Source organism: Bombina bombina, chromosome 4 (assembly GCF_027579735.1).
Source record: "Bombina bombina isolate aBomBom1 chromosome 4, aBomBom1.pri, whole genome shotgun sequence".
Lineage (NCBI taxonomy): Eukaryota > Metazoa > Chordata > Amphibia > Anura > Bombinatoridae > Bombina > Bombina bombina.
In genome coordinates this window covers 613,115,105-613,125,712 of record NC_069502.1, presented here as the reverse complement: position 1 = coordinate 613,125,712, position 10,608 = coordinate 613,115,105, and positions in this window count along the sequence as shown.

Here is a 10,608-nt window from a genome sequence, read left to right as displayed (position 1 = left end):
TTATTTTACAGGTAAGTATTTAGTTTTAAATATGAATAATTTAGTTAATGATAGGAATTTTATTTAGACTTATTTAAATTATATTTAAGTTAGGGGGTGTTAGGGTTAGACTTAGATTTAGGGGTTAATAACTTTAATATAGTGGCAGCGACGTTGGGGGCGGCAGATTAGGGGTTAATAAGTGTAGGTAGGTGGCGGCAACATTGGGGGCGGGAGATTAGGGGTTAATAAATATAATGTAGGTGTCAGTGATGTTGGGGGCAGCAGATTAGGGGTTCATAAGTATAATGTATGTGGTGGCGGTTTCCGGAGTGGCAGATTAGGGGTTAATAAAAATAATGTAGGTGTCGGAGATGTCGGGGGCGGAAGATTAGGGGTTAATAAGTGTAAGATTAGGGGTGTTTAGACTCGGGGTTCATGTTAGGGTGTTAGGTGTAGACATAACTTTTGTTTCCCCATAGGAATCAATGGGGCTACGTTACTGAGTTTTACACTGATTTTTTGCAGGTGTTAGACTTTTTTTCAGATGGCTCTCCCCGTTGATTCCTATGGGGAAATCGTGCACGAGCACGTACGACCAGCTCACTGCTGACTTAAGCAGCGCTGGTATTGGAGTGCGGTAATGAGCAAAATTTTGATCAACGCTCACTTCTTGCCTTTTAAAGACGGGTTTCTGAAAACTCGTAATACCAGTGCTGCAGGTAAGTGAGCGGTGAGACAAAACTGCTTGTTAGCACCGCATAGCCTCTAATGCAAAACTCGTAATCTAGGTGATAGTTTCTCAAAATCTGTTAAAGGTCTCAAAATCTCACTATTGTTTTTATTTGTTCTTATAAAATGTTCTACTAGTGCACATAAACATCTGTATAATATTTTTTATAGGATATTCAGAAATATAACCTCTTCTGTCTTCAGGATCTCCCTGTATTGAAACATTATATTTTGTATTTGTTAGGCTATGAATTTGGATTAATGATGTCTCTATTCGGACCTAAATCTTTTCTTCATAACACAAATGCCAATCTATTCTTTGAAGTATAGTAGCTTGTTTATATTTCCACATATTAGGATGTCCTAAACCACAGTAATTCCCCCCCCCCCCCCGTTTATATATATTAGGAAGTCCTAAACTACAGTCATTTATTAACCAGTACATTGTCTCACTGCTAATTCTGGGATGAATCTTTCCCTAGATATATTTGCTAATAGTGTATGGTAAAGTTATAATTATTTCTTTTGATGTGGGTAATATTAGGGTTTGGAAAATATATCAAATTAGTGGAAGGGTATTCATTTAGACAATGTCCTTTTATTAACCCAAATGGATAAATCATTAATAATTGCCTTTTTAAGCTTATCATAGTTATGCTCAATCATTATGTTTAAGTAATTGAAAGAGAAAGGTATCTTAGCAGTGTGATCTCTTTAAGTGGATAAGTATTTATAAAGTATGTAAATCTTCTATTCTAAAGTAACATTCATAATGACTGAATTATTCCAATAATAGTTCTACTGTTGATTGTTTGGATTATAAAAAGTAACAAGATTATACATCGATAATTTGTAATATTTTTCTTTAACACTTATCTGTTTACTTTTCAAATTTTGTTTGATATGTATTGTGAAGATTTATATACAGAACACAAACAAAATAGATGAAAGTGAACATCCTTCCCTGTGCCATTTGTAATTCTGATTCTATGCCATTAACTTTTACCTTAGCTGATGGACAGGTATATAATGCCATAATTCTATTTATTGTTTGTGGCTCAAACCCAAAAAAACTGTAGTAATTTCATCATGATCAAACAATTAACTAGGGATGGGTGAATGTTTTGCAACATTCGAAAAATGAAACAAATTTTAACACAGTTTGTTTATTTCGAATTTCAAATGTTTGTACAACATTATAACATTCTTTTAATGTAATAGTATTTCTAATGCTATCTTTAAATGTAATATTCAATTCAAATTTTTCTAGTTCGAATATTGCTTAATTTGAATCGAATTATGCAATATTCGAATTAGAAAAATTTGAATCAATATATTTGTAATATTATTTCTAATTCTGTCTTTAAAATGTAATATTTAATTTATACAATATTCATAATAGAAAAATGTTAATCAATATATTTGTATCTATTATGTATAAATTTACTACCACATGAACTATTGAACGTCTGAATAATATTTGTTGAATCGAATGTTACATTTGAAATTTCGAATGTGGATATATTTATTCTAACTATGAACATTCAAAATGGAAAGTAACATTTGAAAACCATAAAAAACATTTGATTACCAAATTTTAATTTCGTTCTTATCAACATTCGATTGTCCAAAATGAATGTCCACAGGACTATTCGATCTACCAAGCAAATTCCACTTTTACCATATTCTCCCATCCCTATAATTAACTTGATCAAATGCTTTTTTCTATCTCCTACTGAGCATGTGCAAGAATTCACAGAATATACATATATGCATTTGTGATTGGCTGATGGCTGACACAGGATACAGGAGGAGTGGAAATAGACATAACTTTAAAATTTGTCAGAAAAAAATCTACTAGTCATTTGAAGTTCAGACTGAGTGCTAATACTTTTTCTTTCTATCATGCATTTGTTGATTATGTAAATCTACTGTATTTAGTGGTCCTTTAAGCTTATTGATTCATTGAGACATCTCAATCAACGATATTGTTTTTTCCCTTATAGTGTTGATCACAATCTATCATCTACTTCCTCCCAAATCAGCTTTTTTTTTTGCTTTCCGGCCAAAATGGTCAGCATGTTTTTCGACGGATCACAATTTAAAATGTATCTGTGCATTTAAAGCCCAAGCACACACTTTTCATTAGAAAACCTCCTTAAAAGGCCTTGTTGTGTGTTAATTCATTGTTACCAGGATAGAAATCAGAAAGTCATACAAAATTGACATATACAATAGCCCTTTCACACCTCTTAAGGTTACAGTAAAGTTCCATGAATTAACCCCTTTATTCAGTGTATAAGGGCAATAGTAATTTACATGTGTGAGAATAACCTATTGCTATCCGAATCCATCCTCACCACTGCTAAACAATCTGAATGACATTTGTATCTAGGCATGATGGGCATACTAGGCATTTTTAAGCAATCACTAAATTGTCACTTAAATATTGTTTTATTTTTTCAATATTTCCATTTATTGATTTAAAAGCACCATTTTGGTGATTATTTACATTTATATTAGAAGAACATGACATAAACTGTATTTTAACAGTATTGAAACTGTAAAATGTGAAACTGCTCCATTGCAATATTGTATCTCCTAAGAAGATGCTCAAATGAGACAACACCTTCATGAACTTGTTTTTAAAATGAATCACACCTTTGTGAACTGGCTTTCAAATGACATGAGATTGCACCTTTTGGGAATACAAAGTCCCAACACGGTCACGACAGTTCATTTTACATTGCTTGCACCTACATTATTGTACTTCTAAATGGAATTGTGCTCTTCATAAACGTAAGTTCAATAATGTATTTGCAAGCACTTTAAAGCGCAATGTTGTAAATGTGTTTAAACTTCGTGTTTACAAACGCATGATCTTGTTTTAAAGGCCATTCACCAAGGTGCGTTTCTTTTGAAAACATGTTCACAAAGGCACAATCTTGTTTCAACATCTTCTATGCAGATACAATATTTAATTCGAGTGGTTTCATGTTTTACAGTTTTAGTAATGTTAAAATCCAGTTTAAGAAGATGTCATAAGTCTCAAATATAGATTACATCAAACTGGAAAATTATGCTTTTCAATCAATAAATGGAAATATTGTAAAAAAAAGAAAAAAAAACTTTTAAAATATTAAAAGTAACAATATTGTCATTGAACAAATATGCCCGTATACCCATTATTCCTGAATAAAAATGGCATTCAGATTGTTTAGCAGTGGGAAGGATGAAATCAGATTTGCAATAGGTTACTTTTGAAGCCTTTACTAATAGTGACAATCATTGCAGTGCGAGTGTGACTTAAAAACAAACATTAAAGGGACATGAAACTAAACATTTTTTTCATGATTCAGATATTTTATAATTATAATTTATAATTTACTTCTATTTTTAAATTTTCTTGGTACCTTTTTTCTTTTCACAGCCAGAACAGCTTCCCCCATCTGGAAATCCTCTCTTCACACGTCAGGAATGGCTAATCCGGCTTCCTCCAATCACAGCATGGCCTCAGGCAAGCCGGATTAGTCATTGCTGACCTGTGAAGAGAGGATTTCCAGGAGGGGGAAGTTGCTCTGGCTGTGAAAAAAAAGGTAAGTTTTTATTCAAAATGGCTGCTTTGTAAACTTTGATAAATGAAAGTGCCACTGTTTTTAATAGTATTTTTAAAAAACGTGCTTTCATTCACCAAACTTTACCTTCACTTTAAATCTTTGTGCCATAGATTCAACAAGGTGTTGGAAACATTCCTCAGAGATTTCAATCCATATTGACATGATAGCATCACGCAGTTGCTGCAGATTTGTCGGCTGCTCATCTATGATATGAATCTCCCATTCCACCACATCCCAAAGGTGAGATCTGGTGACTGTGGAGGCCATTGGAGTACAGTGAACTCATTGTCATGTTCAAGAAACCAGTTTGAGATGATTTGAGCTTTGTGACATGGTGCATTATTCTGCTGGAAGTAGCCATCAGAAGATAGGTACACTGTAGTAATAAAGGCATGAACATGGTTAGCAACAATACTTAGGTAGGCCGTGGCATTTAAACAATGCTCAATTGGTACTAAGGGGCCCAAAGTGTGCCAAGAAAATATCCCCTACACCATTACACCACCACCACCAGCTTGAACCATTGATACAAGGCAGGATGAATCCATGCTTTTATGTTGTTTACGCCAAATTCTGACTCTACCATCTTAATGTCACATCTGAAATTGAGACTATCAGTCCAGGCAATGTTTTTCCAATCTTCTATTGTCCAATTTTGGTGAGCCTGTGTGAATTGTAGCCTCAGTTTCCTGTTCTTAGCTGACAGGGGTGGCACCCTGTGTGGTCTTCTGCTGCTGTAGCCCATCTGCTTCAAGGTCCAACGTGTTGTGTGTTCAGAGATGGTATTCTGCATACCTTGGTTGTAACAAGTAGTAATTTGAGTTACTGTTGCCTTTCTGTCCTCTCAAACCAGTCTGCCTATTCTCCCCTGACCTCTGACATCAACAAGACATTGTCATCCACACAACTGCTGCTCACTGGAAATATTCTCTTTTTCAGACCATTCTCTGTAAACCCTAGAGATGGTTGTGCATGAAATTTCCAGTAGATCAGCAGTTTTTTAAATACTCAGACCTGCCCATCTGGCACCAACAACGTCACGTTCAAAGTAATTTAAATCCCCTTTCTTCCCCATTTTGATGTTCATTTTGAACTTCAGCAAGTTGTCTTTACCACATCTAGATGCCTAAATGCATTGAGTTGCTGCCATGTGATTGGCTGATTAGCAATTTGTGTTACCAAGTGGCCGGTGAGTGTACATATGTAAATGAACACATATATATATATATATATATATATATATATATATATATGTGTGTGTGTGTGTGTGTGTAAATGTGTGCCCTGTCACGCATTAGCCATGAATAGAGCTTTAATGAATCAATACCATATATGTTAATACACCTCTAAAAGGTCTTCTGTGGCAAGTTCAGAATGCCTTGCACATGTGCAATAGGATGATTCCAAATAGTCTTGGAATACTTGCAAAAATGTCCAAAAGGCCATTTTTGGGCTTTATCAAGTGCCTTGAGGGGTTGCATTTGAAAAGGCAAAATTGGTCTCAAAAAGGTTTTGAAAAGTCTCTTGAAAATGTATTGTGATTGCCGAGAATGTTTCAGCACCATGGTAAAAATAGGGATTTTTCTCTGTCAGCTGAATTCTGCCAATTTATGCAAAAGCTGACTTGACCGTGATCTGTAATATTTTCTATCTTCTACTAGTAAGTAACATAGTAACAAAGAATATGAGTTTGAACGCCAACAGAAGCCCATCAAATTCAACCTATGCTAGTGTCAGACTTAACAAATCTGTGCATAAATAATCTATGATTCAATATGATGAATGTGGATTAGAAAAGAAAAAGTATAATCTTCTACTTGTGGATTAACTCATTTACCCAATCAGCGGCCCATCAGCAGAGGGGGAGGGAGTGGAAGGTGCCCTACACTGCAGAAAATAGAAAACAATGGAAATGGGAGGGAAGGGGCGCTACGCTACGGAAAAGAAGGTGGGGTGGGGATCCCTAACTGGCGATCTTGGGAGGGGGGAGGTGGTGGGACCACTACACTACAGAAAGAAAAGAAAAAAAAATTACATAAAAAAGGTCTGGCAGGAGGGCGTGTCTAGGCAGCGGCCATGTTAGGTCGCAATATCTGTGGCTCTGAGTTGAATATCCCTAACCCGCCAGTTATTGAGCCCATCCTGCAACTTAGACTAAAACCATTGGCAACTTTAAACAGCCCACAAACTGTGGATCTAAAAGATACCAAATTTGCAGAGTTTATGAAAACTAGATCCAGATCTGGACCGCTGGAACCTTAGGCGGCGGCCTTACCATGAGAATTCAGCTCCCCCACACTTGGGGTATAGCAGTTGTGTTTAAACTGCCTTTTCCACTTCTAAAAGAGAACCATTACCCATAGAAAGGGACTATTCTGAACTATAAATTACACTGAATTCACTGTGTGCAAATGGAGGCTTTAGCAAAATGGGAAACGCGAACCAGCAGACTCCTACAAGATCACTTCCGAGACCTAGAGAGAGATCTATGTGCTATCCTCTTTGAAGGGCGGCTTCCCAATGGGTCACCACAGGCACTCGCTGAATATGTTCCGGCTGAAAGTGAAGCCCTGGTCTCAGCCTGACCGGAGGGGTGGCCCTTTTGGCTTCAACGCAGACCTCTGAAAACCGGGACCCACCAAAAATCCTGCCCAATCTTATACCTACGCAGGCAGTCTCTGGGATGCATGGAGACATGACCTATGCTACAATGCCCTTCAGCCAGCGAGCGGATACCAGACCGAAAATATGCAGGGAGGAGGCCCAAAAGCAGATCTCTGGAGACCTAGCCTGCTACACGAAGCCACATGTCCGACACAAACTGGGCCTGGTATGGGACTACATGAGACAGAGGTATGTTTACCCGCATGCGGTGCTTGTGGCGAGACTGACAGCTCCACAACAGGGAAGCAGAGCCGATCTGTGCCCACGACAGCCAATGAAATGACAGCCCGGGGATTCTTGAACTTAAATAGCCGTGTCGTTAACAGCTATCACAAACCCCCATTTCCTAATGTCGCCCTGTACAGAACATATGGCGGGCAAGTGCCGACTCATTTTTTTTTTACCCACTTAGATTCCCAGCAACTAACAGTCCCCAGTCTATGGAGAGAGCAACCTCCTCCTCTTTGGACTGGCATCTTGCGAGCTGTACCTCATGGTGTGGGCTAAATATCATAGGAGAATTGAGACCTAAGGGCAGTGTTGTTTAATGAGCTGGCTGACAATATCAAACCCTTTAGTCTCTGACTTGAAAACCTGTTTCACAAAAAATGTTTCTCTGTTGTAGGGGGTGAGACGACCCACCGGACTATCGACTGCATGAGGATAGGTAACTGATGGGTCAACATCTCACACCCAAATTACTAACCACATGTTCATTAATGAAATGTTATCTCTATGCAGGGAGAGTTTTATCCTATCTATGTCCCTAGAAGCTGCCATGCCAATAAGTTTACACAAACTAGTATGCTACCAATCTCGCAATCTATTTTTATAAGTGTTAGGCCTATATCATGCGAGCAGACAAAGTCCACTTCCAGGAGAGGTAGTTAGAACTGTCGGTCATAGTGGTATCTCGTGAGCTACAGCAGATACAGGTCTCACTGTATGCATTTAAAACTCTGCTCATTAAGTAGACCCTTCCCCATGCCCTTAATGGTATACTACTTCTCCCATAGGAGTTACTTTTATAATGTATAGCACCTTCCATCCATAGGAAGTTAGATACAGTTAACACGGATGGTTCTCTCTATATTAATTCCCAAACCAGTTTTCCTCATTGATACTTTACACATGTAGGTAGGTCCAAAAGTGACCTCTAATGTTCCAGGAGTAAATTAAAGTTGTTGTTATATTTGTATGTGCCCTTAAGGACTAAGATTGACCCTTTTTGTTTCTCCCCTAAGCTCTCCCCTTTACTTTTTGATTTATGTCTTTGGTCCATGCTTATAATTATGGGAGCTTTGTTATATGTTTAACCAATATTCTAGAAAAAGATTCTTACTTTTATATTTAATCCTGTTCCTTCTCTAAGATCTCCCTATTATTGCTTGAGTTATATTTCTGATTTTCATTTAACAGTTCTGTGTATGTTATTGTCATCCAAGACAATTCTACATACCTCACAACTGTTTCACTTTTAGTGTAACATTCCCTATTTTAAAGGACATGTCCCTTATCTTTTCTCCTTTCAAGAACATTTATTTTGAAATTATTATGCAGAACATGTATCATATTTCATTACCTATTGATTTCTGATTCTGTAACTTGCTATACTTTATATGATGATTATATGATGATTAAAGGCACATTCCACTGACACAAAAAAAAAAGGTCTGGCAGACAGCTGGCAATACCTAAGATGGAGGTAATAGTTAGATGGGGAAGGGTTAGAGAGCTGTTTGGAAGGGATCAAAGAGGTTAGAGGGTAAAATAAATAATAAAAAAAAATAATAATGAAAAAAGACTTACATTTTTATATTGCAGACTGCCAGTACTTTAGATTGGGGTGACCAGTGTGGGGCGAAGGAGGGAAGAGATGTTTAGGAGAGAAAATTAACCATACAAGCTACCTAATTAACCTCTTCACTGAAGTGTGGTGCTCATCTGCAATTAGCAGCATTCTAATTACCAAAAAGCAATGGCATAGCATGTCTACTATTTCTCAACAAAGGGGATCCCAGAGAAGCTGAGAAGCTTTTACAACCATTTGTGTCATGATTGCACAAGCTATGTAAATAATTTCAGTGAGAAACCCAAACTTTGTGAAAAAATTAACGATTTATTTTATTTGAACACATTTGGCGGTAAAATGGTGGCATGAAATATACCAAAATGGGCCTAGATCAATACCTTGGGTTGTTTACTTAAAAAGTAAAAATAGTTTTGACAGGTAAATAAATAAAAGAACAAGGCTCTATTTCTGTTTATATAGAGCGATAGCAAAATGCTAAAAATTCTCCTCTATTTTAGTCAAGTTTGTCTCTGAAAGTCCCGGTAGTGAAGGGGTTAATGACACTCCATTTATCATGAATTCGTTTAGAATTTATCCTGTGTCTTATTTGGTGCAAAAACATTAAACTAAGTGACTGCTCTCCCATACAAGAACAGTCCTCTATACTTCCATTCTCTATCTTTAATTTAATCAACTAATTGGAATGCTATGTTTTTATGAAATAGTATACAGACTCCATTTGTTTTGTATTATTCAAAGAAAAATAACACACATTATGTTCCTTATTTGTAAATCTGATTTCTGTACTACTTTTAAAATGTGTCTCCTGTACAAATAATATCTTTCGAAATTTTTAAGTGCATTTGACCTTTTTCTGGTTTGTTGGGAACTTCTACATTTTTTGTTATTATTTTAATATTTCTGTCCCATTAAACCATGTACACTTATATATAATTCTTATTTCTCAGATGCCCTGTCTGGAGATATTACGCTTAAAAGGCCACTAAAATCTAAATTAAAGTTTCATGATTCAGATAAAGAACACAAATTTAAACAACTTTCCAATTCACATCCATTATCTAAATGTGCACAATCTTTTTATATGCACACTTTCTGAGGCACCCGTTCCTACTCAGCTTGTGCAAGATTCACAGAATATACAGTATGTGTATGCATTTTGTGATTGGCTGATGGCTTTCACATGATGCAGTGGGAAGGAAAACAAAACTGAAATTTGTCAGAAACAAATCTACTTATTGATTATGCTATTCTACTGTGTTTAGTGGGTCTTCAGTGTTGTTTTTTTTAGCCAATTTAAATAATAGAAATACAATTTAAAAATATCTGAATCTGCATTTGAAAACACTTAGGGCCAGATTACGAGTGAGCTGCTAACAGTTATGCACGAGCAGAAAGGGGCTTATAGCGGGTGTTTGCACGTGTCGGGTTTACCACTCTTATTACAAGTTAAAAGTAAACGCAATTGCTTGAGCGCAATTGAGATTTACGCTAGAATGTTTACCGCGTCTTTAGAACTCTGGTTAACTGTTCCACAAAACAAAAAAGTATCACAAAACACATCAAAAATACATTACAAAGTACAGTTGAACTCATAATAATACAATCTAATAAAAAGTATTTTAAAAATTGCACAAAAAAATTATAAGGGCTAACATTTCAATGTTCTGCACACACCAGAATATGTTCTATGCTTTTTTAAATAGATAATCCTGTCAGTATATATCAGGGTTATAATACAATTTATTTGTTATTATTCTTTAAAACAAACCCCCAATTAAAATGTATATACAAAACAATTGAAAT